We start from the raw sequence: 12,193 nt of genomic DNA on the forward strand, positions 1-12,193 counted from the left end.
ATGAGATACTGCTGTAATATTTGCTGAGGTTTCTTTGCTATGGACTAACTTGAAGAGCAGAAAATCTTCTTGACTCAATATAGTACATGATTTGGAATGGTGTGGGATATTTAAGACAGGAAGAAAAAAACCTGATTACTTCTTGCTAAATACACAGACATACCTTACCAAAAGTGATGGATTTCTCCTAATTCTTCCACTATTGCATGCTAAGTAAAATTTCTGTCCCAGAAATTATGCTATCTTCTGTGAAAATAATAAAATATCTCCTTCTTTTAGGGGAAAATGTGAACAAATCAGCTTCTCTCCCACAGAGCTGTTTAGAGCATTCACGCCCTGTCCCGGAGCACCACTAGGTGTCCGTGTTCACCATCACACAGCAATTGATTTTGCTATAAAGAATTAACTCTTGCTTGTCTCCGAGGTGCTTATCTAAGAACGAGGTGCAGTGTCTGGGCATGGAGGAGCTGGTTCAGACAGCATCCTCAGACTCATTGCTTTCAATGATATGGGCAGAGGATGTTCCAGAATATTAACAAAATTGTCTTCACATGGTTCAGATTGAATTTTGAAAAAGAAGTCATTTTTATTGCTTAAGCAGGAAAGGTGAAACAGTCTGGGAATATTCCAGGGAAAAAGGGCTGGTCAAGATGACACCTGGGAAAGTCTGGGACAAACAAGGCACTTCCCAGGGAGCATCAGCCTGGCAAGTGCTGCCCTAAGCAGCTCCCTGCCCTTCTCTCTGGGGGCCGAGGGGCAGCTGATCTCACATCAGTTTATGGCAGTCCTTGTCATCCCTTCCAAAAGAACTAAACATCTGGGACACAAACAGATGCTTCAATTTGGGCAACACCTGTGAATGTTGTCCCAGAGGAGGCAGGTGAGCTCCGTGACCCTGGGCTACCTGCCAGCTCTGTGTGCCTGTTTTCTTTGATTCACTACAACAGCAATTTAATATAATGAGAACAGGAAGTGACCATCTCCCGAGGAGCTCCTGGGCTCCTGTGTGATCAAGTTCTGCCTCAGCAGACAAGATTCTTGCCCCTCCACCTTCAGATCATACCTTTGATGTGTGAGGGAGGGAGCTTGCTTCCCTCAGCTCCCTGGAGGCCTGAATATCCCTGAAGGCATATGAATTTATATCATCTGCTGCTCCAGATCCACTGCGTGGAAATGTGGACCAGGGCTTCCACATGCTCCAACTGACTGGCTGGAGCCAGTGCTAAAATAACACATTTCCAGGGAAAGAGTCCCCTTTGGCAGGTGGAATTAAGCAGTTTCCCTTTTACAGGTAGGTGCAGGTGGTAGGTACAAGCAGTTAGCTCAGGGAGAGCCCATAGATCATTTTTAGGTGCCAGTTCCAAAGAACAGAAAAGGAACAGATCATTTTTAGGTGCCAGCTCCAAAGAACAGCACCCTTCCTGTTGCCCAAGGCCTTCCAAGTATTTCCCAGGCCTGTTCCAGGTCTTACATACCACCACACCACAAAAACATTTTCTTACTAAATTAACCCACAGCAAAGTAATCTCTCTGGAAAACTTATGGTATACTAATATACATACAACTTGTAAGCCACTGAGGAATAATGCAAATACATCTGATTCCCGATGACAGAAATTATTTCACCTGCAAAGTGATCACTCAAGCTGTTAGGTAGTTACTTAATTTGTTTTTAGAGAACAATTTTCCAACTTCAGAGAAGTATATCATGCTTCCCTCCACGCTGGAGCATGGAAATAGGAATACAGATGGACTGCTGGTTTCTTACACATATTGCATTTGTTTTGGAAAGAAAATAAAGATTGCCCTTGGGGTTGAAATTCACAGGTAAATGGCTTCACATTTTAACATATAATGTTCACTTTTATTATTCCTGTGACTAAAACCACCATTAAAGCCACTGACTGGATACATTTAGAACCCAGGCAGCACTCTATTCTGTATATGGCACAATGAGACACATGAAAATAAAAATTACAATGCAACATGCCTTTGCAGAGCACGAGGCACAACTGAAAGATCTGACACAGGGACAGATCTAACAAATTACACAGCAAGCAACAGCCTTAAAATCAGGAAGAAAAGGAAATGGTAGAAGCAAACAGCAAAATGTAATGAGGAAGCAAGAGGGCCCCAAGCTGTCTGGAGTGGCTGTATGTCCTGAGAGAAGCTGGCAGGAGCCCCAGCCTGTCTCCACAGTGCCTGCCATCAGCAAACCATCTCCCATCCTCTGCCTCCACGAGTTCCTGGGCTAGAAAAAATCACTGTGCATTCAGTGTGTAAATGTTTTCATCAGGATATTTTAATCTCGTGATCAAATCTGAGCTAGAGGGAAGCCCTCCCCATCCACCAGTGCGGGGAGGGACCCAGGCAGAGCCTCAGGAACTCCCTCCTCTGCTGCAGGACGCTGCCCACAAACCTCAGAGCATTGATGTGAGCAGTTGATGGCAGACACTGACTCTGGGGAATGAGCTCTGTCACCCACATGAGCCTTTCTGCTCCTGGGAGCCCCAGTGCTGTCAGCTGCAGGAGAGTGAAATACGAACAACCCAAATGGTTCCAAGCATGGTCACATCCTGCTGGGGGGTGTCCAGGCTGCTCCAAGAGCAGGAGCCAGCTCAGCTCCAGCGATCAGCAGGCCCTGGGCAGTGCAGGGTGGCCATGGGATTGTCTTTCCTGAATCCCAGTGTGTGCTCATGGTCACTGTGCACCTGTTTCATTTTCAGCCACAAAGCAGCAGCAGAGGAAGCAAGGCTGAACACCAGAGGCATATTCATCATCATAGTGCAGATGGAAAACACCTACCAGGTCACAGGCTGTCCTTCCCTCCCTCAAATAAATCCCTAAAATAGATCTTAAGTAGTACTAAATCCACTCCAGGTGAAAGTGAAGTGTGGTTAGCTTTCCAACAGGGGGAACAGGTATTTGGAGGTGGGTGTCTGAGGTCTTTGTAAGTGTTTTGAAATACGCCAACACTGCTGTGGAAATCCACAGCATTATTTACATCTATTCAAGAGGACACAGAGCTCGGCTAGTTTAAACAAAGCATTTTGTGTGCTGCAGCACTATGGCCTAATGTAAATTGCCAGTTTTCTGTTGCTTTTAGGCTTTCTGCCTGTCTGGTTCTGGATGAAAGCCAGTTTTGAATAGAAGCATTTAGTTGCCATAAACAGCCTATTTCAAGAGGGTGAGAGAGGCAGTAGGAGCAAGAATGGGATTTGCATTCTTATCAAGAGATTAAAAAAAGTGAATAAAACCACTTAGATGTTGGTTCTGTCTGCACTGAAATAAATCCAGGAGCTGTCAGTTTAGCTGGGGGATGGACATGAGAAATCTTATCCCTCGCAGAGTTCTTTGTGAAAATTTCTGCAATTTCATAGAGATTTTCTTTTTACTGGGAGGTTAGAGAGTGAGAGATCAAATTCAGAAAAAGCCTTTGAGGAATTTCAGTGCTAGAGAATTGCTGTAGCTTTTTTACTCTATAACAGGCTCTGTTTGGAGTGTGAACTCTGAGTCACCCATGTTTCTCAGTCTAAAGCCTCTCAGTTCTAAAGGATGCTGAGCTCTGGCAATGCTGGTGGATGCTTTGTTGCATCTAGCCTGATGCTAGGTAGTTCAGGGCTGTTTCTGTGGAGACAGGCTGTATTTCAGGAGCTGTGGGCTAACCAGGAATAACCTGCTACAGTCAGTAGCATTGCTCTGGACTGAACAGCTCTGAATTGAAAATTCAGTGGAAAATGCCTGACTAATCTGAGTCCTTCTCAGTCCTCAGGCCCCACTACCCATCTTCCATGAAGATGGAGTTGGTGCTTCCCACTCTTTCTGTTTCGTCTGCCTGAACAAAGAGGATCAGAGCTTCAGGGGAAGGTCTGCTTATACTTAGGCAATTAATCAAACACATGGCTGGGATAATGGTGACGTCCCATGGGCCAAATGTACCATCTTTGCTCCTCTCAACAAGGAGATAACAGAGGCATCTGGGTGTGCAGCATTATAAATACAAGCACAGCAAGTTGTTCCACAGCAGGAAGAAGAGACAAGTGGCATGTGGGACATATAAATATGCTAAAGGAAAGGAAATCTGGTGTTATGGTCTCAAATAGCACATACCTTTCCAGCATCTCTCGCTGGAGTTCCTACTAGACAACCATATCCTGACTCTGCTGGATTTTGGACTCTGGCACATGCTGACATCTGCAGAACAGCTTGAATGGAGCTGTCTGAATTATTTCTGGAGCCTTTTTTCCAGAAAGTAAGACTAAAGTTGATCCAAATGAAACAGCACTTCTAGCTATAAAAAATGCTTTTGAAGATAAAGACAACCAGATCCACTTTTTTCACGCAACAAATTGAACCAGAGCATGCCTGTGTTTGATCTGAGGGTTTCCTCATGGCATTTGGCTCAGAGAGCTGGTACCCAAATTCCATCCTTTTCCCTTCCGTTGAGAAGCACAAAATGGAGCAGATATCATCTGTACTCCTTAGTGAAACACAGCCAGCACATCTGGCTCCAAAGCCCTTTGGTTTCGGAGGTTGAGCAAGGCAGATGGCTCAAACCCTCCAAGGTGAGCCTACCTCCTACCTTTGCAGCCACAAGATGTTCTAAACCAACACAGGGTTAATAAAAATGCAAGAATAGACTGAAATCAGGGAGCTGACTAGTTGTTTTCTTTCATGTTTGGCACAATTTTGAACCAGGGGTGAAGAGGTCCAGTCACAGATGATTCATCAGACACCAACTCCTAAGACACTCCTAGCAAGTACACAAAACCTGATCATGTATTCTGGTCAGGAACTTTGTGAAACATCTCCAGGTTTAAGCAGCAGAGGCAAGTGTGCACAGTGAAAAGTCTTTTTTCACAGCTGATGAGTTTAAAATAGAAAGCCAGCTGCTGGCATCACATACCCGGTACTGGTGGGAAAGGTGGATTTGAGTCTGATGGAAGCTTTAGAAACAGAAGGGATAAGAAAATGAGCCCTTGCAAAAGGTGGGTTAGATGAACATCTGTCTTTATCTAAGTGGAGCATTCTGCCCTGAGCAGAATTTTGAGAAGACCAAAAAAACCTTCCAGAAACCTTTCTCCTTCCACAGTGCTCCCAGCTAAGTATGACCCCCACCATTTGTTTCTCTGCAAGGAACCTACAGATTCCCTGATATCAACATCAGGAAATAATTAGGTCATTAATTAACCACTTCAGCTTTTAAATTTACACCAAAAGGAAACAGTTACCTGAAGAGCTGTGAACAAGGGTTCACAGTAACCAGAGGAGAAATCTCAGATGGCTCTCTTGGGAAGGAAACAAATGATACAACAGTAAATAAAAAAAAAAAAAAAAGCACAATAAGTCCACCTAAGAATGCTTTAGAACAAAGTAAATCTCAGTTTGTACACTAGATCAGATTTGCTTGATACACATATCCCCAGATTATATTTCCTTTATAATCTGGATAATTATTTTTAATGGATACATTGCTGTCTGCACAGTTATACTTTTAATGGACTTATGAAAAGTGATATAATTTCAATCAATACCCAAGAGATCTCCCTCCCGTTGTCAAGTAAAAAATAGACATTTCCAAGACAAAAAGTTGTGGATTGCTTCAAAGCTATGTTTTTCTGGTCCTGCTATAAGAAGTGAGGGCTTGAAGGCAGAAAAGGGATAATCTTATAGTCTTCCTCACCTCTGCCAGCATGCAGGAATCAGAATTTACTAGCCAAGTATCTGTGGTTCAGACACAAATCAGACTGATTGCATTCCTCTGCTGACCTTCACTGACCTGCCCCAGGTGCTCTGGACTCTCCTAAAACATCCTCCTCCCCTGCAACGAATGCTGGATATCTGAAGGCAGCAGGGATGAGGAGCCCAGCACACAGAAGCACAAAAGCCTGCCCTCCTGCCTGGTAGCATCATAGGATACCACAGCACTCCTCCTTCAGGGACATTAACCCCCTCAAAATGGATGGGGATCTGCACAGAGAAACCATAACCATGATGAAGTACTTATAATATTCTCTGATGGGTTTTTTTGCCTAAATTGATGCATTCACAGAACAGATGTTTGACATTAAACTGGTTTTGTTTTTAATTGGAGGAGATAATTTAAACTATGTCAAAGCCATATGGTCCTGTAAGCCTGACTCCCCTCTGCCATTGCTGGAGAGACCAGCTTGGCATCCCTCTCCATTTCCAAGTCATTTCCTTTATACAGATTTAATAGCTGCTATTTTTTTTTTTTTTTTTTGCTAATTATTGGTCCCTAGGTCCCATTACTATAAATCAGGCCTTAGGCCCAAAATTGATTCAAAGGTGGATTTGGACAAGCTGCTTTGCGTGATTTTCAGTACTAGGTTGGTTTACTAGAACATAAAGGGGAATGCAGATGTAAATACAGAAAACACACCGGGAGGAATGGTGACAGTGAGTGGTGTTCATCTCCAAGCCACTAAAGGAAGACCTGGTTCTGGCTGGCACATTTTCCTGCCCCTTTTTCCCTTGCAAGTGTCACACTGAAGACAGTAAATTTTCAGAGGGATGTGGTACACACTAGAAAAACCACAGATGTTACCACATGACTGATAGAAGGTGCTGGGTGCCAGGCAGGCTCCAGGCTGAAAGAATGTGTGATGGCTGAGGGCATCCTAACGATCTGCTTCAGCTCAATCTTCCCATCAATCATCACATAAAACCAGGCCACTGCTGCTGCAGATAGGCTGCAGGGGTGAACTCTGCTTGAAGCAAAGCCAACTGTGAGTGGGCGAGTTTGCAAAACTGTTGCATACCAATACCCTCAGATGGTGTTTGGCATTGAGGAAAAGAGAACTTGAGAGAGATGATCACTTGTGTTTGAGTCCTCCCTACTGCTTGCCTTGTCCACTGCACCCTCTGAGCCTTTCCAGCACTGCTGCAGGATCTTCAGCCCATGATGGGTTGCAGCTTGATTCCCAGCAGTTAAACCCTGGGGTTTTCATTCCCTTTTCCATAATACTGCCATTTACTTGAGATGACCTCATTTGCCAAGTGATGTAACAGTGTGCACGATCGAGCCTGGCACGTCGAAGCAGATGTTTCAGTGGACACAGAAACAGTATTATGAAATGAAAATATTGCCTAAAACCTGAGCAGCATCAGAGATTACAATGGCCTTTATGAAGATCAGCTTACCTAAAATAGCACTGAAAGGCCTTTGGCTGCAGTCATATGCTTCCCTCCTAGAATGAAAGATTGTTGCTTGTACTACTGTAATGTGACTCCCAAAGGAACCAGCAGCTGCAGGTTTTGAATTTTATCATTTTTGGCCACTCTGTTTGACAGAGTTGACTGAAGCATGCTCAAAGGACACTCCTCTCATAAAATTTTCTTCTTTAACTCCAATAACAATACATGGTTGCATGCTTTTTTTTTTTTTTGGTGTGCTTTGTTTTAGTTCCTAACAAGGTAATAAATTCTATTTCAAAGAACGTAAATCCAAAGTTTGATAGTTGATCTCACTTGCTTTGTTTCAACTGAATAGAAATGCTCATTGACTCTGTCATTTACTTTTTCTGTCATGTCATATTATCAGGGAGGGCTAAATATGAATCAATGAAATTCAGCACAAACAAGTAGAATATTGAGAGGAGCCTGAAAGAACTTGCTAGGTTCATTTATCAAAGGTTGAGCAGAATAATAAGGTCTATTGATAAGCACATTCCCAGCCCCTGCTTAATTTCTTTCCCTGAAGACACTTCCAATAAAATGTTCTGGCTTGTGCAATCACTGTTACATGTAAATTGTTCCCGGATGAATACATTCATTTCTGTGCTTCCTACACTCAATTCAGCCAATATGGAAACCTCAGTTTTCACAGACAGATGTCTGTGTTTATCCACAACACTTATACATGTGCTCTTTTCTTCCCTAAAACCACATTTTTCTTTTTGTGCTCAATGCATGCAGAGGAAGGTGAAATGGCCTGAGCTTAAAACATCCTCAGGGTATTTGACAGTGCCTAATGCAAGAGTGTCCAGCAGAAACAAAAGATTTTGGTAGCCAAGTGTAACATTTTCAGCCTGAGATCCAAGTACACTTAATGTTTGTCAATAATATATCCAGTGTGTCTCAAACCATGGGGAGGACACATCCAGGGCAGCTCAGTTACAGAGTTGCTGCTGGGAAGGGACAGAGCCTGAAGTCAGTGAAATTCAGTGTGAATTGGACACTGCTTCCTTTGGGTTTCTTTTGCAAATCCTCAACTAAATCTCTATCTTATCCTTAATTGGCAGATATAAAGATATGTGCTCGGGGGAACCACATTTAATTTTTTGCTAGTAACTGGGAAAAAAAGATAAACTATTAGAAATTCTCTCTCAGAAAGGCAGTGAATCCATTGCATTTGACAGTGCCTCTGAGTTAGTTTATTTCAGCTTGAACAGTAAAGGATTTTGTGGCATCCTAGGTTCAGGAGGGATGGCCAATGGGAGCCCATGCATTGAGGGACAGAGGCACCAGCAAGGCACAGGGCTCTGGGAGCACTGGACTGCAGTGATGGAGGGCAGACAGCAACACAGGGACCTGGGGCTAGGCAAAGGAAAGTGGGGAATAGCAGCAGTGATAATCAGCCAGGCTGATAAACAACCTTGTAATGAAACTGAGCAACTCCCTCACACAACTTTAATTCACTTTGAGATCAGGTTCTCAAGCTGCATACTGGAGAATCTTAAGGAAAAACCATTAACCTTTGTTGCTCTTGCTTCAGCTCCACTTCTTATTACTCTTACATTGACAGCCTGCCTGCCACGCTTGTGCCTGTAGCAATTAACATGGTATTATCCCACCTACTTAACCTGAATATCCAACAGGGCATTTCCTCGGCTGATTATTTCCTTTTTCAGTTGCAGGATTACACTCCCTTAACAAATTCTGTTTTATGAATTCAGTATTACTTCATCTATGCTGGAAGACTTTTGGCATAAACATCTGTTTCCTTTCATAAAATAAGAATGATAAATAGTAAGTAAGCAATTTCCTCTATCATAGGCAATACAGTAGCAGAGCTGTGTGTGCAAACCTCATGAATCCCCACCCATTCTAAAGAAGAAACTGCTGAAATGCTCTGTTTGCCAGAATGAGTCCTAAGTGGAGGGAAAACATGCTTGAAGTAGAAGAGAATTAATTAGTGTTTACTGCATGACATAGGAATTTATTGTTGCATCACCACACCTAACAATATGGTTATGAGGTGGTGGCTCTTTCAATGACAAATTTCTGCAAGAAACAATGAAAACACAATGTAAATCATCTTTCCTTTTCAGAATTCACAAGGCCTTAGTACGTAGTGACCCTATTAAGGGCATGTACTTATCACAGCCTGCACTGTTTCCTTCTCTTCTTTCTGGATCCCCTTTCTGTCCCTCCAGCAAAAAAGGGACCCTTTATCACACTGCTCTGTACTGTACCGTAACTAATGTCTGCATTGATCCAAGGTGCAGATAAATGAATTTGCCTCTCTCCTGTATCAAATGTATTTTTGTCAGTAATATGCACCATTGAGGCATGGAAAAAAAAAACCAAAACAAAACAGAACAAAGAGAGTTTGAAAAGAGTCTGAAAAGGCCCTGCAGAAAACTGAGAGAAAACTCAGGGGACGCAGTATTCAGAGGCAGATGCACTCTTGGCCGGCACACAGAGGGTTTTGGTCACTGGCACATCACTGCCGAGCTGCAGCAGCAACAGGCCCTGTCCTTCCTCCCCTCCTGAGCTGAGAGGGTCCTGGGCTCCCCAAGGACAGCCTTTCCCACTGCCCTGCTCCTGCTGCTCCCCACCGAGGGCAGGGGCAGAGGGGACACCTGCAGTTGGCTGAGAGGTGGCAGCTGAAGACGTGCCAGTGTCTGAGACTGGCCCTTTCCCTGGGGGTCAGGCAACCCATCAGTAGGAGTGAGAACTTAGGAAGAGTCTTATTTCAAAATGTCTACAATACCTTTTTCTAGCCTTCCAGTAAGAAAGTCACAAATAAAATTGAATGATACCACAGAGACTTTAGATCACATGAAATACCTTTCTGTCAGGCTGAAATCACCAGTAATGAGTGTAAAGAAAAAATATAGATGAATGTACAACATTTTCCAAACTGAAGCCAAAGAAAATTATAGTTCTTCGCAGATATCTCCAGAGAATTTACACATACCACAATGGCAACAATACTAATGTAGCTAAAGCTTATTTCTTTCATATGAAGGACAATTTCATCTTCTACAGAAAACACTGTTTATTGCCCAATTTTTGTTTTTCTACCTCCTTGAAACTTGGCAGCCATTTGACATCATCCATCTCCATTAAGATACCATGGGTCATCAATAGTGCCTATTTGGACAATTATAATCCCAGACCGTTCCTTTGCAACAATTTCTACAACTCACTGGCACCACTACATACAGTTGGGTTCTAATTGTACAATAAATGTCATTTATACTGGTTGACTAGATTTTCTTTTCTGATCACTTTATGTCATTTTATGCCACTCTTCTTCTCAGCATTAATTCTACTTTGCAACCTGATATAATTTGACTCATCATCCCTATAATAGGTCTACTTCTCCTCTTTCAAGCTATATAATAGGAAATATTCTGTATCATGCATAGTGGTTAGCAATAACAAGGGGATACTTTAAGAGAATAATCATGTGTTACCATAGACAAGAAATGCAACTAATGTAAATTCATGTTCTAGCCATAGTAACAAAGCTCCCATCGACTGTTGATACAGCGCAACACTTTAAGTGATTCAAAGTCTCCTGCAAACACAACTTCTGTGATTTTGCTGGTAAACATGAATAGTGCAGAAAAGATGGACTGCTCTCCCTGTTTCCATACTTTTCTCGTGAAAAGAAGTAAGCTTTTTTCTAAGGAATTGTGAAAGCATTTTTGATTACTTAAACTGGGAAGGTAGTCACACAAGCAACACTGAAGAAAGAAAAAAGTGATATAATCTCTTTTTACAAAAGAAAAAGTAGACAGTCAACAACACTAAACACAAAAGCACAGCACCCACCAGAGAAACAGGCAGGAGAATGGTCATTCCAAAAATGGGCTACAGTGTAATGCTATACATCAACAGCTATAGATCTGGCATAGTAAATTTGGGTTTCTCTTTTTATACAAATGTTTCTAAAAAACTCCTTTGGTAAACACCAGCAGAGCCTTTACTCCCAAGCAAAGCAAACACACTGAAGGAATTTGGTGCTGTTCTTTTGAAGTGCAAGTCTGCTCTCCTCACCCTCTAAAAGGATACCCAAAACAGGAGGGAATGAATGGCACTGCTTGAGCAAATGCCTTTTAGTAGGATTTCTCAGTGAGTGAAAGCTCCAGCACCACCTGCTCACGGTCAGAACCTGCTACAGCCCACAAAAATTGCTTTGGGACTTGAATAAAACTTTTTAAACCTTCACCAAATTTGTTTAGAATCAGGGTCAGAAAATGTAAAAGCCAACATACCTTCCCCTCTGGCAGTTCAACAGGTGTGTGCTACATTAACTAACCCAGCCTCTGTGCCACTGCCACCTTGACGTCACTGTTACTGGGTTGACAAAAGGTTTCCATGACAAACTAGAAAGCTGATCTGTTATCTCCTCTTTGGAGGAAATTGAAATGCCCTCTCTCCCATATTCTGCTGGACCCACCCATCTTGTTTTTGGCACACAGCACAGAGAGTCAGCTTCTGTGATTGATTTGGATTTCCCTCTGCTCTGAAATAGAACAACCAACTTGTTTGTTGTTTTTCCCCTAACTTAAACTAGAGGGTGTCACCCTCATCCCACTGCAATCCCAGCCACCTCACCCCCAGCACAATCTTCTTTGTAGGCATGTTGACTACCATGCCAAAAAGAGAACAGATAACACAGAAAGAGGACAAACTTTAAAGTAATGAACTAAAAACATTATTAAGATATTTGATTCTCTTCTTGGCTATAATTTATTACCTCCACTAGCAGGCATGACCTGTAATAGTTAGCAGATGTTTGAAACATCTCGTTTTGAACTTTGCCTAGGATTAAAAGAGATCTTGTAGAATTTAAATAGCAGCTGCAGAATGAAATAAGGTTGCCTTCCTTAATGTGACAGAAATGCTCATCCTAGCCTTAAACAAGGAGGACTGTTTTATGTTCTGTAAATACTGAGGAAGCTAAATTTCTGTGCACAGACACCCACACATTATA

General features: G+C 42.5%; 1 protein-coding gene across 12 annotated transcripts in view; it reads right to left on the minus strand.

The window, feature by feature from the left end:
- The window catches only part of KALRN (kalirin RhoGEF kinase), a 470,788-nt gene that overhangs the window by 97,761 nt on the left and 360,834 nt on the right, over positions 1-12,193 (minus strand). The window lies entirely within an intron of this gene.

The sequence above is a fragment of the Motacilla alba genome, chromosome 7, assembly GCF_015832195.1.
Source record: "Motacilla alba alba isolate MOTALB_02 chromosome 7, Motacilla_alba_V1.0_pri, whole genome shotgun sequence".
Taxonomy (NCBI): domain Eukaryota; kingdom Metazoa; phylum Chordata; class Aves; order Passeriformes; family Motacillidae; genus Motacilla; species Motacilla alba.